This window comes from Felis catus, chromosome B4 (genome assembly GCF_018350175.1).
Source record: "Felis catus isolate Fca126 chromosome B4, F.catus_Fca126_mat1.0, whole genome shotgun sequence".
In the NCBI taxonomy this organism is placed as follows: Eukaryota; Metazoa; Chordata; class Mammalia; order Carnivora; family Felidae; genus Felis; species Felis catus.
Window position 1 is genome coordinate 85,616,795 of NC_058374.1, and position 20,527 is coordinate 85,637,321.

Below are 20,527 nucleotides of genomic sequence, written 5' to 3' on the forward strand. Positions count from 1 at the left end.
TACAGCTACTATATCTAAAACATGAGACTGTTAGAGCAGGGAAAGACAAGAATGGAGGAGGCACACTGGCTCTTAACTCCCTTTGCCCAGAAATGATATATGCCATTTTCATCCATACTCTATTAGTTAGAACTAGTCACATGGCCCCAATATAACTGTAAGAGAAACTGGGAAAAGTAGTGTCATGCAGATCATGGATATTGTGAACACCAACAGCCTCTAGAATATATCCGTTGCCTAAAGTCACACTATCATTTCTTTCCTCCAGTTGTCAAACATTATCGATTACCTTCTAGCTGCAAGAATTTGTGCCGGACGCTGGAAGACTGCAGAGATGAATAAACCGTCCCTAACAGATTGGGGAGACAGAAAAGAAATTATAATACAGCCGTACTGTGAAGCAGAAAGAAAATGCCCCAAATAGAGGCATATACCACGTTCTATGAAAAAGAACAAAGAGGAAGATGGAATTAATTCTTATTGGAGGAATCCCTGAAATGCTAGAGAGATGATGACATATTTGCTGGACCCAAAGGGGAAAAAAAAAAGACCAGTTTGAGATGGAAAAGAGAACATGGGGAATGCAACAAGTTAGCAAAATGTGCGAAGATATGGCATGTCTGAGGAATGAAGGACCTGAGAGTTTACAGCTGAGGGTAGACAACCTGGAATATGAGGCTGGAGGTAGACAGTGAAATATGTTTAGCTTTATTAGTTTATATGTTATTTATGTATTCACTAGTTTACTTATTTGTGGAAAATCGGTTGCTAGAATATTAAGTATTGTTTCTTGCACTGTGATTTCCCCTTATGAATACAAATTAAGGCAAAAATTTTTACCAAAAACATTTCAAGTTCTGGTCATATGGTTTGCCTTTTCCCTACATTGTATTCTTTTCTCAACTTCTGAATAATATTAAGACTATAAGTCACAGGATAAATTGACTGGATTTATTCCTACCTAATTCTCCTTTGAGATTACTTTTTTTTAAAGTTTATTTATTTATTTATTTATTGAGAGAGAGAGAGAGAGAGAGAGAGAGAGAGAGAGAGAGAGAGAGAGAGAGGGAATCACAAGCAGGCTCTGCACTGTCAGCACAGAGCCCAATGCAGGGCTCCATCCCACGAACTGAGAGATTCCTGAGAGATTCCCATAAATCTGAGCCGAAATCAAGAGTCAGATGCTTAACTGACTGAGCCATCCAGGTGACTTGTCAGATTCCTTTCTAATCCAACCACATATTTACATAGCATGCCTGGCCAGAGCAACAATGCAACTTAAGGATGAATCCCCAAATACTAACACTGGGGCAGTATGTAAATTGGATTGAGTTTTTAATGTTGGAAAAACAAGACTTAAAAAAAGAATTCTTGTTACAATTATGATTAATGCTATGGGTAGTGACGTTTAGGAGTTTGAAAATGAGATAAATAGACCAAGAACACGGCGCGATAAAAACAAAAAAAGGAGACAAAAAATAAAAAATAAGGAAAATGGAGAATAGGGTCAAAATTCAGGAACTATATGGTCTTTCATCTTCTTCTTCCTCTTCTTTGAAAGGAAATGAGTGATGAATGAGCAGGAAAAGTCAATAGAAAACACTCAAGAACATGACCTAGAGAGGTATGTCTTAGTGTTGCTTCTTTTCAAAACGTGCCATTATTTTTTGTAATAAAAATGAAGTGCTTACAGTCACTGTTAAACATCCCATCACTATAAAATGTACTTTTTATAAATGTCATTTTACACATTTTTGTTTTTATTTTATTTTTAATGTTTATTTTTGAGAGAGAGAAAGAGAGCCAGCGAGCACAGGGGAGGGGCAGAGAGAGAGGGAGACAGAATCCAAAGCAGGCTTCAGGCTCTGAGTTGCCAGCGCAGAGCCCGATGCGGGCCTTGAACACAAGAGCAGTGAGCTCATGACCTGAGCTGAAGTTGAATGTTCAACCGACTGAGCCACCCAGTTGCTCCACTTTTAAAGAAAAACTAAAGTTCTTTCTAGAATTTTCTGCCTTCGTCTTGTAGTTTCTGACACCCCTTCCTCGGTAAAACTGTCATCCCAACTTTTGAAAGTTACTAATAATAAGGCACCATTAATTCATCTCATATTATCTACCAGCTATGTCGCATATATCATCTCACCTAAATCTTATGACAGTAATACGAAGTTGACATTATTTCTATTTTGTAGCTGCAGATACCAAGATTCAAGTTTTGCACAAGACTACAAACTAGCCGTGGCAGAAACAAGGCAATGTGAATTTAGCTAAATGACTTAACTTTGAAGGGGAGGAGAATATGCCACCCCCAAACAAGCCACTTTGGCATACTGATTATTTGCTTGAGAAACAGTCAGTTCAAGGACACTCCGACTCTGCTCTGTCCCCCTTGAAACAGGAAGTAAATCTTTCAGGTGAAGTTACCCTCCCAGTACCAGGAGGAAGAGAGCCATCCTTATCACCAGAGATAGGGAATTCAGGGCCAGAAAGGAAGTATAAATAAACCTTGTCTACTTTGGTCACTTTTTGGAGTCTCCTATTTTATGGGCTCCTAGACATATGAAATTAAATTTGTTTTTCTCCTGTTAATCTGTCTTGTGTCAATGTACTTATTAGCCCAGCCCAACAACATAAAAAGGAAGAAGGGAAGAGTTTTCCTCCCCTACACCTATTTCCAAATCTGTAAACTGTGAAAAATCTTAGTATTCATCCAATAGGTTTATTTAATTAATTGAGAAAACCCATAAAACTGCTTAGGACAGTGCCTGACAATGATAAGGACTTAATAAATCAGTGTTGTTGTTGTTATTATTATTATTATTGTTATTATTGCTGTTACTATTATTACCATTTGGATTCCTTGTCCCGTGGGCTTCAAAGCTCCAGTTACTTCAACTAAGTTATCCTGGCTTCTTACAGATTATTTCAGTTCTAGAATAAACAAGAAAAGCTTCCAGGGAGTTATATTAATATTTAGGATTCACACCACTTTGTATGTTTCACTTTTCAGGAGCAGACACGTGTGTCCGTGGGGGAGGGGTCTGTCACATGGGCAGAAAAACTGCAATATGAATTCTCACATTCAAGCCCACATTTAGTCTTCTGTTCCTTTTCTTCCAAGCAGCACTTCAACAGTAAAGGCACTTAGAACCCGATCTTTGGTGTGACTTCCATGTTCATTTCCTCTTTTCAGCTTCCCCAAGAAACCTGTTCTAGACAGTGGAGGGAAAAAAAATACATAAAAGCAGGAGACACCACACCAATGGCTGCGGGAGGACCACTGTCCCCAGCGCTACTCGTTGACAAATACGAAGCCCTACTTTGAAGACTTAAAGCATTTGAGAAACAAAAAAATGGAAGGGACTGTTTGTAAGGGGCTTTCCTATTTCCAAGTTCTCCTCGTACTACTTTCGGCACTCCTCGTCCCACGGTGTACATTTTATTTTTCCTTTAGAGTGTGCCGGTTGGTGAGCCTCAACTCCCGGCACCGCCATTCCTCCCTTCGCGGCAAAAAAGACCTCGATGGCAAAACGGCTCTACCCTTTCGCGCCACACTCGCAACGAGAAGCTTCCAACCTCCCCGCACCGTGCCGGCTCCTCTCCGGCGCACACGCTTTCCTCTCACACCGATTTCACAACTCCCCGGGGGTTATCGAAACGGGGCAACGGGCACACCTGGCTGCTAGGTTCGCCGCCAAAGTACTTCGGGTAAAGCGTGTCACGACCGATCCGGAACAACAGTTCTCCCCACCTGATTTCTGACTTTTTTCCCTCCGGGCCCAAACTAAACTCTGAAGCGGCGCGCTCCGAGCCCCAGAGAAAGTGTCTACAGCGGCGACGGTCGCTCGGAGCATGCTCAGTCGGCCCGGAGTCACTGGGCGGGGTTCGCCCCCGCCCGCGGGCGGCCCGCTCGCCGAAAGCCGGGCGCGCTAGCCCCCGCCCTCCTTCTCCACCTCTCCCCTCCCCCCACCCACGCCGGGCGCGCGCTCCAGGGCACCCACGAGGGCGCCCGGCGGCCGCGCCTCCCCTCCGCCCCCCTCCTCCCCCGCCCCCGGCTGCGGCGGGCGAGGACAAGTCTAGGGCCGTAAATAAATAAATAATTCCATTCACCCGGTGACGGCGAGGCGAACCGGCTGCGGCGGGGGGGGTGGGGGCGGGCTGGGGATCGGAGAGCTGCGGCGCCCACCCCGTGCCAGAGACCGGGTAAAGTAAGTACACCCCGGGAGGAAGGGAGGAGGCGGCGGCGGCGCTGGCCCAGAGGCGGGCGAGCGTGCCTCTGCCACGCCAGCTGCCAGCGGAGCCGCACGCGTGTGTAAAAATAATGGCCAGCCCCTGACAAACGCGCCGACGCAGAGCTGGCTAGCGAGCCCTTATATAGACAAAAACCCCCGAAGCGGCCGCGGGAGGAGAGCTCGCGTCAGTCAGACGCGCAGACAGCAGCGCGGCAGCTGCAGGGGCGCAGCCGGCGCGGGGTCGTGCGCGCGCGCGCGCGCGCGCCAGGGACGTGGGCCCGGGGGGTCCCGGGCGGGGAGCGCCCGCGCGCCCGCCGGCTTATGGCCAGGAGGTGCCTGTGTCCCGAGCCGTTGCGCGGAGACTCTGCCGACGCTGTGCTTCTCCCCCTCTGCTCGGCCCACGAGTGCTCCCAAGGCCGGTTCCCACCAGGCGCGTCCCCTGCCTGCTTGTCACCAGCATCTCGCCCCAGGCCCGCGAGCACCCTGGGGTGGCCTCGTTGCCGCAACACCTGGGGACGAGTGGTGGTGAAAAGTGTGGGTAGGGGGCGTCTTTTCTTGTAGCAGACGATCGGGAGTCCGAGAGGCTGGGAGGGGACGGAATACCAGGGAGGGAGGTGTCGTTTTCGTTTTTGGTCCCCAGGTTGCATAGTGGGGCGGAGGCGTATGGAAAGATGTGTGCGGGAGAGGCCTGCGCTCGGGCAGAAGGGAGCATGACTGGACCCGGGCCGAGGAGGGCCTGCGCCGCCCGGTATCACGCTGGTTTCCTGCGCGGCTGCGCCGCTCTGGGGGCGCCAGGTCTGTGCAGGTAGTGCTGGAGGCTGGAGACGCGGCTCGCGTGCGAAGTGCCTCCTCTGAGCAGATGTTACGTTGCTCGGCAGCTGCCCTCTGCGGCCCCTTTTCTCCTTTACTTCCGCGAGAGGGATTGCAGACTGCCTTGGCAAAGGCGGTCGTGACCAGGGCCACTTTCCCGGTAGGGCTGGCGAGGGGAGTTTGTGGTCTACTCCAGGGATATTAAAATTATGTGTGTGTGTGCGCGCGCGCGCGCACACACACACACACACACACACACACACACACACACACACAGGAAATGAGCGGTTTCTCTACAAGTGACTCTACCATCCCTTCCTGGAGAAGTAGTACTCCGTGGGATGGGTTGAGTGAGGGCTGGCTGGTGTTAGTAGGAAAGCTAGTATTTCATGTCCTCCTACCTTTCCTGGTCCAAGAAGATTCATAGTGGAGAAATGAAATAGCAGTCGTGAGGGTGATGTGAAGAAGACTGGGCAGGAGTAAACGGTGGGCGCTAGAAGCCCTTTCCTGGCACCCTGTACATTATGGTTAAACACAAACCGAGAGCTCAAGAGCAAACTTTCAAAAGACACGTTAGCTTGAAGGTGCTGTCATTGGAACCACAAATACTAAATGTGCAGTTTGGGGGAGTGTGGCTGAGAAATCAATTGGGTGGTGGCTGCAGAGAGTAGACGAAGGTTGAACAAGGTGACCCTTATTTAGCCCTGGTGAAGCAATCTTAGCTTCGCTTTCTGCTTCTGAACACATTGCATTTAAAGCAATCTGAGCGAGTGGGAAACTGAATGATTCAGTGAAAGGGAAAGATTATTACTTTAATAAGCAACTCAGTGTGTTGTGTAACAACTCATAAAGTCAGAAACCGTTTTTTTTTTTCAAAATTCACATCAGCAGATTGCAATTACATACTGCTTCCCCCTGCCCCCCAGGGTGTGTTTTAATAATGGTAAGTGGGCTGAAATTTTAACACCTGTTTCCCAAAGTACATGTTCTTGAATCATCCTATAAATGCTCAGTTTATTTCTGGTTATGCATTTACTCCTATATAATATCCGGCTTGTATTTTCTGCCTAGAACCCTCCCAAAGAGAAGAAGGGCAATGTGACCTACAGAAATTTTCCTTATCCAGAGTCATATTCCTTGGTCATGAATCTGGAATGAAAGGAAATTCCCTGCATTTACTTTTACTTCTTATATTTATTCACTGAACATTTTTTTCGAGACATTCACATGGGAAAAGGCAATTAACTTCAGAGTTAGATGTACTTCAAGGTCAGTTTTGCACTTTCGTAAGGTTGAGTAATTATTTAACAGTCTCCTCAGTTTTTTCTTATCCTTAAAATATGGTTGGTGGTGCCTACCCTGATGTGCTGTTGTGAGGAATAAAGTGTGTGGAAAACACCTAAAATATAGACTAGCTAATTTTGAACCCCTGAAATCATTCTAGACACTGCACTGTGGTTACCAAGATGGGTGAGGGTGAAATTCTGCTCTCAAAAGATTCATGTCTGGTTATCCAGGCTAATCTTCCTCCAATACTTTTAGCTTTCTTAGTTTCTTTCTTTTTTTAATATAAGTGTTTTTAATTTTTAAGTTTTTATTTAAATTCCAATTAGTTAATATACAGTGTAATATTAATTTCAGGTGTACATTATAGTGATTCAGCATTTCCATATAACACAGGTGCTTATCACAATATCCTATTGGCTTTCAATCAATTTCTTTCTCAGTGGAAGAGACATATATCCTAAATAACTTGAAAGAAATGTTTATAAGAACTGCTAAAAGGCAATTGGAGAAAGGCACCTCGCCTCAGAAACTGGTGTATTCAGCCCTATTCTTTGGCCTGTTGAGAGTGACCCTGTAAAAGCAGGAAATGGTGATTTTCTTCTTGCTGTGACGGGAAGACACTCTTTCCCTGGAAATTATCTTTGCCAATGAATTGATTTCCATTTTTTTAAAGAAGAGACTAAATTGCAGTTTATTATATGCTTTGATAGACTACCATTCACCTGCTCTGAAGAACTCAAGAGTATAGTAACTGTAACAACATCTCTGTAATGCTTACAATGTTCTAGGCACTGTGTTAGAACACTACTTTCTGTAGGTCTATTAATATCCATGTTTGCAGAAGAGGAGTTTAGGTACAAAGAGTTAACTTGCTCAATTTGCACAGCCAGAGGCCTAGATCTCTGGCAAAAGAGGGATGAGGGTAAGAGGGGGGGTCTGTAGTCTGGTCTGTCTGGGTTTTGATCTTGGCTCTGCCATTTACTAGCTAGGGCAAGTTGCTAAACCTCTAAATCTCGGTTTCTTCATGTGTGAAAATTTCTCAAAATCTGTTTCTTCATGTATAAAAAGAGGATAATATTCAATTCCATATATTGGTTGTAAAAATTAAATGAGATAATACCTGTGAAATACTTAGCACTGTGCTGAGCACATGCATAATGGTAGCTAGTGTTAAGATTTTTTTTAATGTTCATTTATTTTTGAGAGAGAGAGACAGAGTGAGTGGGGAAGGGGGAAGGAGAGAGGGAGACACAGGATCTGAAGCAGGCTCCAGGCTCTGAACTGTCAGCACAGAGCCCGACACACAGGGCTTGAACCCACAAACTGGGGGATCATGACTTGAGCTGAAGTCAGATGCTTAACCGACTGAGCCACCCAGGCACCCTGCTAGTGTTAAGATTTAAATGTGTGGCATTAAGGCTGTTAGGTTGTTAGAAGGATCACTGGCTCATTCTTTTTAACAGATAATTTAGAAATGCTTGGAAATGCCTGTTTTCCCATTAGATGGCCTAACAGTGTTGGATTGCATCATAAACGGTTACATGGGCTCTCATTGTCTGAGAGGTCATCCAGGTTTGTCACAGGCTTTCTCAAAACTGGATCAAAGCGATTAGGAAATGTGTTGGGAAACAACTGTACACCAAGTCTCAGTGAGAATCAGAACTTTAAAAAAAAGTTAAAGAAAAAGCTTCATTTTCTCAGGTGTTCCCCTAAATGGTGAAGCCAGGGGCCTGGTCTGCCTACTTGGGAGATTCAGGAATTTACAGTCATGATATGAGAGAATAGCCTAATGTGGACAATTGTCTAGAGAAAAAAAAAACATTTACCCCACATACATGGCAGTTAGTAAACAAGAAGGGGGTATGTGCATTTATGCATAAACTGTAATCATCAAGAACACTGGGAAAAAATTAAGCACAAGTTAAACAAATTGAACTTGACTATAATATAACTAGTCCACCCAGCACTGGAGTAATTGGTGCTTGGGTGCACCAGAGACGTGTTCAACATATTCATAAATATCAGTATTAACAAGTGATGCCAGTATTTTTGAAAACATTTTTTCTGTCCTAATATCAAAACCTCTTGCAGATGTTCTTATTAATATTCATTGAAATCCCAAATGAGTTCATGAAAATCTTATAGGGCATTTGAGTGACAGCTATGAGACGCTGGTATAAAGATATTTTTTGTTAAAAGTTGTGTGCAATTAGGATAGCCATACAAAAGTGGGTATATTGGATGGTTCTTTGATCTAAACAGGTAATGAATTTTTGGTAATATTTGGCATTAAAACAGCAATTTTTCAGTTAGAAATATTTAGTATGAATGGTGCATGCAAGAGAAATATTTGTTTAGAAAACAAAGATCTGGATAAAATGTTGGTATTTTTAGGAAGTGTTTTATGTCAAACACCTGCAGTTTCCCCACCTAGTAATACAATAAAATGTATGCGTGGTAATCGCCTATAGCCCTAAACAGACACTGATTAGAGCTTATATGTAGGTGAATTATAATTTATAAGAAGAAGCTGTCCTGCTAGATAATTTACTTGAAGACCACTTTCTTTAGGAAGTAGATTAGATATGAATCAACAGCAAAACTAAGAGGCGTGAATTTACTTGAAGAGTTTCTAAGGAAGGAACTATATTAATGAGTTTCCCTTATTTTAAATCTGAGTCTCCAAAATTTCAGAATCCAAAATTCTATCACTTCTTTTCAACTATGCAAAAGGTGTATTCAGTGATAAACAGTGTCATGTGACAGTGCTTCTCAACAGGTGGTACTGTTGGCATTTTGGCGGGGACCTCTTCTTTGTGTGGGAATGCCTCTTTCATTGCAGAACATTTAGTGTCTATGGCCCTGTTAGCTTACCCTCAGTCATGGTAATCACCAAGAATTCCCCTGATATTTAAATACGCCTCTTAGAAGAATCGTACTAGATGTGGTTGAAAACTGTTGGCCAATACGATCAAATTGAGAATGTTTGAAGAAATGATCCTTGAGATTAGAGTATTTCCAAAAGCAACTTTTGTCTTTGCTTCAAAGGCTAGCTCACGTGAAAATACTTGGATTTGAAGGACTAAGTTCTTTCTTGTAAGATGTATTAAGCATAATTATTTAATAGTCATGTTATCCTAGGCTCCAGACTTTCGTTTGCTTTAACCTGTCATCAGCCTTGGGCAGTGTTGGCATCTGCTGCTTCTGAAACTCCTGTTTTGGCTTCCAGGTGCTCCTTGTTTTCTTACTTCTCTGACTGCTTGTTTGCAGCTCCTTCTTGGGCTCTCTTTTCACCTCCTGCTCATTAAGTATGTGTTCCTCAATTTCTGTGCCGAGTTTTCCTTTTGTGTATATTCTGTCATTTGACAAAGCTCATCCTCTCTTGGCTTCTGCCTTCTCAGTAGGAATAACTCCCACGACATTATCTTCAGCTTTGACCCTCACAAAAGCTTCAAGCCTACCTTTCCAAGTGCCTGCTGGACAGCTCCCCTTCACTTGCACTGCTAACATCTTCAACAACACCCTCTGAGCTCTCTGTCTTCCTTCTTTCCTTTGTTCCCATTGCTTTGGTTGGTATTAGCATTCTAGTCTAGAAGGTTTGAGACCTCTCTCCTCCTAGAAATGCATCTCCGAGTCAGTTGCTAACATCTGACAATTGTACAACCAAAATACTTCATTTCTCAGAAAATTCTCATTTCTGATGTTGCCACAGAGTTTGGGCACTTTTTACATGCTACCTAGAATCATGCCAGTCTCTTAGCGGCTCCTCTCACCTCTGGCTTCTCACTCTACCACTTAATTCTGTATGCTCCACCAGATAGTCTTATTGAAATACACCTCTCTTACTGATACATTCCTAACACGATGGTGACTTCCATTTTCTGGGTCCAAGGACTAGCATTTCAGCCCCTGTAATTCCAAAAATTTTTCTGGGCTTATCTTCCACCACTATCATACTTGAGTCCAATTGAACTGTCCCCTCTGCCTCATTTTATTTCCTGCCACTTCCTTTGGCCATGTTATCCTTTCATTTTAAAATGCTCTAACTTCCTGCTATTTCGTTTCTAGCTTTAACCTCACCTTCATAACTAAGTTTATGTTCAAATTTCTTCTGAAGCCTGTAGATAAGTAGAAGAAACTTTTACACAATTTTAGTAACATTGCATTTGTAATATGTCTTGTTTTAAACATTTTATTATAGTTGCATTTGTAGAAGTCTTTAGTTTCTCTATATAGTGCAGCTTTCTGGATGCCAGGTATAATTATCCATATTTACATATCTTTTAGCACTTTGGTGCAAGAAATTTAGAGGACATCTGTTTCCATTTTTATGTACTGTTTCTTCAGCATCTTTCATAAACCACCATCTATTGTTTATTTTAAGTGTACATACTGAGGGAGTCTATTCTTTTTAAGGCATTTCCAATTATAACAGAGTTGTTTTTGCTTCTACCTAGAGTCCTTACTCAGCTTTCTGAGTCTACACAAAATAAAACCCTTTTGGGTTGATTGACACCCTGTACATAGGTGGTGACAACTTATGTCTTATATTTTCTCTATCAATTTCACATATTCAGTCTTTCTTTTTTTTCAAATGTTTATTTATTTTTCAGAGAGAGAGAGAGAGAGAGAGGCAGAGAGAGGGAGACAGAGGATCCAAAGCAGGCTCCAAGCTGACAGCAGAGAGTCCGATGTGGGGCTTGAACTCATGGACCATGAGATCATGACCTGAGCTGAAGTTGGATGCTCAACCAACTGAGCCACCCAGGCACCCCTCACATACTCAGTCTTTCTACCTGTTGTTTTTGTAACCTGGTTAAGGCTGCTATGCTTTTGGAGCCATTCAGGTTTAGAAAGTCTAGATAGTGTCAGTGGTTACCTCAAATCAACCTTGGGAACCAGCATAAGTTGTGCCTGTGATATTGCAGAAGTATAAGCAAGCAATGACCCAGGTCAAGTTAGTCTTGCTAAGTAAGCTAAATTAAGCTTTATTTATATGAGTCAAACTGATTTTGTCCACCCAGGAATTCTCAAGGCTGGTCTCTGTTTTTTATTTTAGTAATACTGTTTAAGTGCCTCCTATGTGTCTGATTTTTTATATACGGTATTTCTAATTCTCATTATTACCATGTAAGATAGATTGTATTCATTTATAGATGAAGAGAATAAAGACTCAGCAAGATGAGGCTGCCCATTAGGGAACTGCAAGAATCAATGCTTTAGTAAATGTTTCAATGCAGGTGAGATGCTAATGGCAACTAAATCTTGCTCCCATATCTTAAATCATTTCAAATCAGTAAATAATTAGCATTGCTATATGAAGTACTCTCCAGAGATAGCTGAATAGGACATCATTCCTGACACCCCGAGGAGACTATAATTTCAGAGACATTCTTGATGTGCGTACTGGTTATTGGTATAATCCAGAGTAGAATTGTCAAACGGTAGAGAGCAGTGATAGTCTGCAGCAGAACTTGACAAACTATAACCCTGGGACCATATCTAACCTACTGCTGTTTTTGGTAAGTGAAGTTTTCCTGGAATACAGCTACACTCATTTGTTTCTACATTTTCAGTGGCCGATTAATTTCCTGCTGCTGGATAGAGTTGAGTAGTTGTGACTAAGCCTGTGAAACCTAAAATATTTACTATCTGGCACTTCAGAGAAAAAAATATTTGTTGATCCCTGCTCTAGGATTTCTGAAGAGGGGGACTTTACTCTGTGATGGAGGAATCAAAAAAGGCTTAAATGAAAGAAGTGGACATGTTTTGGAGCTGAGAGGATAGTCTTTCAGTGAAATGAGGAGCTGGTCAATGTAAGTGCCACAGAACTCAAAAGCAAAACCAAACACATGGATAAACATAAAAATCTGCTTAATAAGGATCATAATACTGTATATAGTTCATGTAATATTATAACCATTTGTCTGTGAGTGTACCTTTTGTAAGTAGAACAGTGGTTCCTAAACTTGAAGGTGTTGCAGGATTTTTTTACCACAATACCCAGGATTTGTTGTCTCGCCACTTCAAAGAATGAAGACGTGGACACAAAATGAGCGGTAGGCAAAAGTTTATTGGAATATAAGATTACAAAAGGAAGAGTAGTAGGAAAGCTGTCTTTACAGAGAGGGGACATTTGAAAGTGAATGCCCAAGGACCATAGGCAAGGTTCTGGTCAGCCCTCCCCCTTCCCCCCACCCCCTTCCTTCTCAGGTTCTACCCTTCCTTATTGGCTTGAGAGCTCTAGGTGCTGGGTTGTCCATTCCTGATTGGTTCGTTTCCATTGTATGAGAGGTGGGCTGTGGCCATACTTAGGTCTTTTGTCCAATTCCAGAGGGGAAACCTGAGGGGGAGTAGGTGGGGTCTGTTACATTCTTACAGGAACCTTATGCCTGAGGGGCTTGCTGTAGTCAGAAGCTCCCAGCATTGTTCCAAAATAGGGGTTTTTCTGCACCCAGGGACCTCAGGCCCTAATCGTATGGTTTCTGCCTACTGAATCCTGTCTTCTATCATAAAGGGACATTTGAACCAATTGGTGAATTACTTCAGGATAAGATTTTGGTTTTACTCAGTAATCTGTGATACCAAAGTATAGCCCATGTGGAAAATCACTGAGTCAGAATACTCATTCACTTGATAAAATTGATTATTTCCTGTAGAAGGACAGAGAAATTTTTTCTCACAAGTTATCCAAACCTTCAAAAAGTACATGTGTGTGTGCTGGACATGTGTTAACTAGTTTTGCTAATCACTAGTTTAGTAAAAAATAAACAACAAAAACTAGATATTGAGAACACAACTAAGTGCCAGCACTGTGTCAAAAGCATTTCATACCTTATCTCATTAAAAACTTACAATAGCCCACTGAGGACTAAGGTGGATGTTGTTATACCCATTCTAGGGAAGAGAATACTAAAGATGAGATAGAACAGATTCTTGGTTTAAGGCTGTAATACTAGTAAATAGATCACCATTGTTCAATATGACCAAGAAATTGACTTTTTTAAAAGGAAACTTTTGGAGCTGGGACATAGATAGGAATGGACTTCAATACATTTAAAAAAAAAAAGCGAATTTGCCGATTTGTTCTGTTGTATGACTGAATTCTTTTTTGTTAAAAGCATTGTGCTGTGTTTTTATAAAACTTCAGTCTTTCACTACAAATTTATCTGCAGATTTTTATTGAAAATACCGGTGTTTTATTGACCCAGAACTTTCTATGTCCTCTCTGTTTCTTTTTGTCTGTCACTTTCTGTCTATAATCCCTTCTCTCTTTTCTTTACCTGTTAATGCTTAGTTGTTTATAATGTCTTCTTTTTTCCCCCTCCATTTTCCTGTAGTATCCCTTCCTAACTTTCATAAAAGTCCCACTTACTTATGGCATGGTGTCTTCACCGAAGCAATCAAGTGCTTCAATGCATTTTCCTAAAGCAATGGCTTTTTTTTAAGGAAAAACAAAGAATCAATGCAACTTAATACAAGTTTTTTTCCCCCCTGAACTTAGAAAGCAAGAGATACTGCAGAAATATTTGCATATCACTAATGGATATGACAAAATAATAAGTAGATAGGAAAAGGTGAATGATTCAGAAGAAGCTGCAGGGAGTGTATGAAAATGTAAATTCATCCCTCATGGGCCACATTAGCATCTCTGTGGAGAGTAATCTGGCCACTTGAGCCATGGAGAAGAACATTAATTACATACATTAATGGCCTGCTACAGGATTCACAGATAACAGTTCTAAAGCTCACCTAAAATTATTTCCTTTTTTATCATTAATTGCCAAGTAATAAATGCTGTTAATTAAAAAAAAAAAAGCTGCTTCATTGAGGAGACATGCAAATTTTTATTGTTATTTTTTTTTTTATCAATAACAGACTTGTTACTCTATCTCAGTAAGGTACCTGGCTGGGCCCATTATCTACATTTGTTTTCGAATGTTCAATAAAAGGGGGAAGAGACACTTCTGTAGACTTATCACCAATTAAAATTAAAATCTTATTTGGAATGCTTAGAAACTTAATTATTGTTCATTGGGATATTTCACTGCTTATGATAAAAATTATGCATATTGGGTCTGTAACTTTCACTTAAGAATGAATGTTCCCTCAAACGTCTTTAGTCTATTAGCTATTTAAATTATTTCACATTTTATTAGTCCTCTTACTTTACTAGCTTTTGTCTTGTAGCAATAATACTTAACGCCTCCTCAGCTATACGTTCAGATATTGAGTTGTGGTCTGTAATAAAATCTAAATTTAAAAATGTGACTTTTAAAGTATTCTCTTGTGTCCTAAGGATTTTCAAAAAGATTTGCTCACTCAGATTTTTGGTATTGGAAAAGGAGAAAGAGAAGACAAATAGCATAGTTGGTGCAGGTTATGTGCCAAAGAGAAGGTGCAGGATTACCTCACGGAATTCTGAAAGTCATTATCTGAAAGCCTCAACAACACTGTAACATGGGTCCCATTCTCACTAATTTAGGATCCAAATGAACCATCTCATGTCTCAGGCGTGTTAGATAACAAAGCTGTATTTTCAAAATCCACATTTATCCTGTTCCATGTAGTCTTCCCAGGCAGAGTGGAATCTTCCCTCATGGAACACACATTTTCTAGAAAAGGAAAATATGGGGAAGAGAAAAGAAAAATATTTAGGGTTCTGTCCTTTTAAATTATGCTAATTAAAAAAATGCATTTTTAAATACCAAAATCACATGTTTAGGTTGTTCTCAAAAAATAAAAGACAAAATTAAAAGGACAAGAAAAATGTTGACAAAATTTTATTTTGCCCCTCTTCCACATTGTCTTAGTCTGTTCAAGCTGTTGTAACAAATGCTGCAGACTGGGTAGCTTATAAACAACAGAAATTTATTTCTCACAGTTTTGGAAGCTGCTGGTCTCAGATCCGGGTGCCAGTGTGGTCGGGTGAGGGCCTTCTTCCTCCAGGTTGTAGACTTCTCCTTGTATCCTCACGTCGTGGGAGGGATTCAGGAACTCTTTGGGGTCTCCTTTACAAGAGCACTAATGCCATTCATGAGGGCTCCACCCTCATGACCTAAGCCCCTGACAAAGGCCCCATCTCCTAATATCATCACCCTGGGCATTAGGTTATCAACATATGAGTTCAGGGGGGCCCCAAACGTTCAGACCATAACACACATACATGATCCTTCTTTTAAAAAATGTCAACTCTGAACTGTGTATGTTGCGACTGATGTTAGCACCAAGAAATTAGGTAGACATGGTTAACACTATTGAATTAGGACTGTGTTTAAATAACTGGGATTTGAATATTGTTTTCCTTTTTTTCTGAGTGCTTGATTATGCTTTATTAATACACAGGTGCATTGATCTCCATTTATATCTTAATAAGAAACTATTCACATCTAAAATCCCAAAATCTTAGTAATAATTGGTTCATTAAACTACCAGAATCTCATCATCATTTGAATTCAGTGTAAGAGTCCATCTTAAACCCATTTCAAAAGGATTTAGGAAAACCTTCATTATATGCAATTCAGCTCGTAACTATAGCATGAAAGGTCAAGTACATTAAGCTGTAGTACCTAGAAGATGGTGCTATAATGAAATTCCAGTATAAAGATTAAAAATGTGTTTTTTTGTAGTAAAACAATTTCAGAATACATGATTGAGATACTACGTGCTGCAAAATGTGAGGCAGTTGAGTTGAACATTGTCTTGTTTACCAGAGTTTTATTGTGTCTAATGGTCATTCAATGTGAGTGGGATTTTTCATTATAGATGACAAGAGAATATAATTTATACATTGTAATTATAATATCCCTTCTTAATTCCAAAAAGATATCCAATCAAGGAGGTATGGGAAAATTATCAAGTATTATTAACACTTACTGAACAGTATTTTATAGGAGAGAGTTGATGGGTAAAATAAGAAATGCTCCATTGTTAATTGAACATTTTTATGGACAGATTAAGAGCATAGTCCATTTTTAGATAATCCATAGTAATTAAATTTGGTAGTTTACCAAAACCAAGAGTCTAAGGACAGTAATTCAAACAAAGAGTGGTTATACAAAGCAGATATTCCTGTATGCATGGTTCTTGCACAAAAGTAGAACTAGAGGTTCAAATTGATCTATTTGGATTATTAATCCTGAATTAAAATATTCCCATATAGTCTGTTGGGGTGAGAAAAGTTTCTATGTGGACTCTTTTGGCTCCTGGAAAGGGCCATCTTTTGTAATCAGATCATTAATGATTTAAAAAGAAATAATTCTAATGTGCTGTCCATGTTACTAAAAAGTATCAGAATAATACAAGCTAATCAAAGTGCCATGGTTCTTTAACATTATTTCATTAGACAGTTAAGTTTGTTTTAAAAACTAGGCATTCTTTGTCTGTACAGCCAGCTCCTTCCTACATTCCTGGGAAGTCTCTCAGATTCTTAGAAATCTGAAAATAGAAATACACATAATCACATAATTTATCAATTTTTCGGTATAATTTCTGTCTTAAATATGCCAATGATCACTAATAAAAAACTTTCTTTTCCTTTGCTTGACATTGACTTTTACCTTTTTTTTTCCTTTGTAATCTGTTATATGAGAAATTACCTGATAGGGTTGAAAACAAGTATATGGAGAAAAGCGTGTGTACCAAGATTGGCGAACATTCAGATGCTCAATTTGCTGCCTCTGTGAAACTACCACACTGTGTGTGTAGCCACACAATTGCTCCAGTAATAATACTAGCAAAGTTATCAGTCACTCATATCTTTGGTGACTATTCCTGTTCTTGGATTGCCATGGATGGTGTTGCCATTGCTCCAGAAATCTGCCTTTGGCCTGTTGCTGAAAGTGTTCTAAGCAATGTAAAGACATTTGTGTGGCTGACAGTTGGGTTTTCTGGCCTTTACCTTGCTCATAAGATGTGGATTTATCCTGTGAACTCTAAAATGCCAGAGTCTAAAATGATGAACCTGTTGAAGCTTGCTTGTTGCCTCATCTTGGACCATGACTTGACTCTGTTGGATGTTGGCATTGACTTTGGCCAGGACCTAGTGACTGTTCCCTGAAATGCCCTTCAGTTTTACTGGAAGGCAAAACTACAAATAATAGTCATAAGAACCTAACAGTTGCCAGAAGTCAAACTGAGAAAGAAAAGTGTAATGGACAGGCAACAGCATGATGCCTATAGAACTGGCTTTTAGCTTTACTACCCCAGGCCTGTGACCTTTAAGTATAAATACATAGAATAGGGATTTCATTGTTTAGTATCTTAACTGTCATATAACAGAAGAGTTGGAGGTGTTTATTAAAATATTCTGCAAAGATAGGAAGCATCCTGATAATACCTAAAATATCATTTTATGGGAATTCTCTCTTTTGCTTCTAGCCAAAGTATTTTATCATTTAGTTTGAACAAAACTAAAAAAAAAAATAGGTACCAACAACAAAAATCATTTGTCATGCAATTGAAATATTCTAGGTAGGCCACTAAAACTTTCTAAATTTGTGCTTAAAATCTCTATAAGGAAGTTCGTAGGTTTTCCTGAATTTATTTTCAATATTGATGGATATTTTAGTTTCTTTTTTCTAATAAAAAAAAGCAAGTTTATTTATTTTGAGATAGAGAAAAAGAGAGAGAGCCTGAGAGTGAGTGGGAGAGGGGCAGAGAGGGAGAGAGAGAATCCCAAGCAAGCTTTGTGCTGCCAGCACAACACCCCATGGGGAGCTCAATCCCAGGATCCATGGGGTCATGACCTGGGCCAAAATCAAGAGTCAGATGCCCAATTGATTGGGCCATCCAGGCACCCCAGGTGTTTTAGTTTTTTTAATGAAAAAATACTGAGTTATTTATTTTTCACAAATGCAAAAAAGAAATATTCTGAATTGATTTTAAGTTACCTGGTTAGGGTTTTATTGTGTAAAAATAACTCCATTATCTTCTCAAGACTTTGCTTGATTCTATTTCTTAGTTATTCAGTTGTCTTAAATCGATTGTTTGTAAGAGTGAAAAATAAAGAATATTCAGTAGAACGAGCAGGGGGAACTGAGTCACTGTTATTCTGGAAAAAAAATTATCCGTGGATATAAAGGAATTACAGCATTTCAAGAATAAGCCCGTTATATGATACATGTTTTTTATTTACACAGTTCCCCTAACATTCATTATTTAAAAGGGAACTGAAACTCATCTCTTCTATTATACTTAATAGTATATTTTCTAGCATCATTCCCCAGTTAGAAGTCATATTCTGTCTGATAATTTACTTAACATGAGTGACATTTTATAGATTTTAATTTTACATGTTTTGGCACAAATACATTCTTTGGAGAGGTGGCTGGCTAATTTTATTAAATAATCTAGATTTTTTAAACATTATTGTTAGGCCCATTTCACCATGAAGTATGGAATCAGAAAAATTAATCTACATATATTAAGTGCTCTATTCTGTCAGTCTTTAGTCATGTGATTAGTCATGTGAATGTATTACTTAAATTAATACACATTAATAAGGGGTTCATAAAGGCAAAATGTTTTTTTTATTAAATATATGCACCCTTCTCATCCATCATCATTACTATGCTTATAAAGTTCTGCTTGGCTTTGGACAAGCACTAGCCTCTAGTCTAAGTTCAAAATTTTCCAAGCTTATTTGATTACAGAGGTGATTTTGAATAGAATTTCATAGCTTTGGAATTTAATGGAACACCATTTAGGAAGCATTGCCTTGAGACAAGAGCTCTGTGTTTAAGACAAAATAGAATTTGGAAGTATTTATAAAGCCCTGTATGTATCTGAAGAGTAACTAAATTTTGGATTTCATTGTCACAGTTTTAAACATGTGACATATTCTCAGGTGTCTTACAAAGCATGACCAATCAGGTAGCTACTATCTCTGTTTTCATAAGAAAATGACAGACATCAAGGTCATATGGGTTAGTAAAATTTTAATATTGATATGGCAAACAACAATAAGAAGCAGAATGATAAATGGAATTATTGAGGTGGGGAATCCATTGTTGAGACCTGGGGTCTGTCCTAGTAGACTCAAAATCCTTTAATCTAACTCATGAACTAAATGAACAATTCCCATGTGAGAATACTATGGTCATCTTGTTTGTTATTCATAGAATCACTCTGCCTTTTCAAATCTTGGGATTTTAATCATTAGAAAAAGCATTTACTATATTGACATCTGGTTCTCCTTGTGTATGTATGATGTGTATTGCCACATCATACATAGAGGCAATCTAAATTTTGAATTCCTTAGCTTGTAAAAGCTTTAGTTACTGAAATATAGCTGTATTTTACCATAGTTGACTGACCAAATTTTGTGCAATCCTGAAGGGTTTTTGTTTTGTTTCGTTTTACGACACAGGAGGCAAAGACATCTAGTGTGTGTTGCAGGAATACTAAGAAAAAAATTTAAACCATTGCTTTTTATCTGTATATAGTGTTGTATTGTAGCTTGTAGCCATATCAATGAAGTGCTTAATTATCAACACCATTTATATGATTACCTGCTCAATAGACTTTACCAATGTCCTTAAACACATAACTCAACATCTCTAAACCTTTTTTCTTACCACATTCTGAAGTTTTCTGCCATACACGTCACATTCAAACATTTATTAAAACACATGGCTAACCAACATAAATTGTTATATTATAGATTTAAAAGTATGACTGCTTAGTATTTTTTACTCATTATCTTTACATATACTGTCATTCCATTCTATCTAGTGTGACTGAGACCAGTGAACATAAAAATATTGTTGTACTCAATAATGGGGCTAAAAGATGAGTAAAAGTCACCTGCCTTCAAGAAGCACAAGAGCAAGTTTCCTGAATTTTGACTAATGTTTGCCAGTCTACTAAAATAGCGCACTAGACTTTTCCTTCCATACTTCCCATACCCTTTAAGGTAATGAAAATTAAGACGATGCAAAGCTAATCCTTTCAAAGTAGAACATTCCCTTCCAGGTCCAAAATGCATGACAATTAGCAGTCTTCCTTGCTCAACACACACTTTGATAGTATGTGATTTTCCCTTCTTACTAGTGGTTCTGGTTATAACGTACACAAAGGTATTCAGGTCAAGAAATTCCAAAGAGAAATGGTTGTTCCTTTTGATCACTGCTACCACCATCCCCTCTTCCTTCCCACAACTCACTTTTTTCTTGATTTTGTGGGAATCACCTATCTGT

The 20,527-nt window shown here is 39.7% G+C and overlaps 1 protein-coding gene across 3 annotated transcripts in view; it reads left to right on the plus strand.

Moving 5' to 3' along the window:
• Window positions 1–4,067: 4,067 nt before the first annotated feature.
• The window catches only part of SLC16A7 (solute carrier family 16 member 7), a 194,610-nt gene continuing 178,150 nt past the window's right edge, over window positions 4,068–20,527 (plus strand). Inside the window, exon 1 of one of the 3 annotated variants that reach the window (XM_011284078.3) lies at window positions 4,068–4,208. The gene's annotated coding sequence lies outside the window, so the exon portion shown is untranslated. Of the gene's footprint in view, window positions 4,209–11,029; window positions 12,146–20,527 lie in introns of those variants that run through there. The other 2 variants (XM_023257182.2, XM_045062007.1) reach the window with 2 other exon arrangements.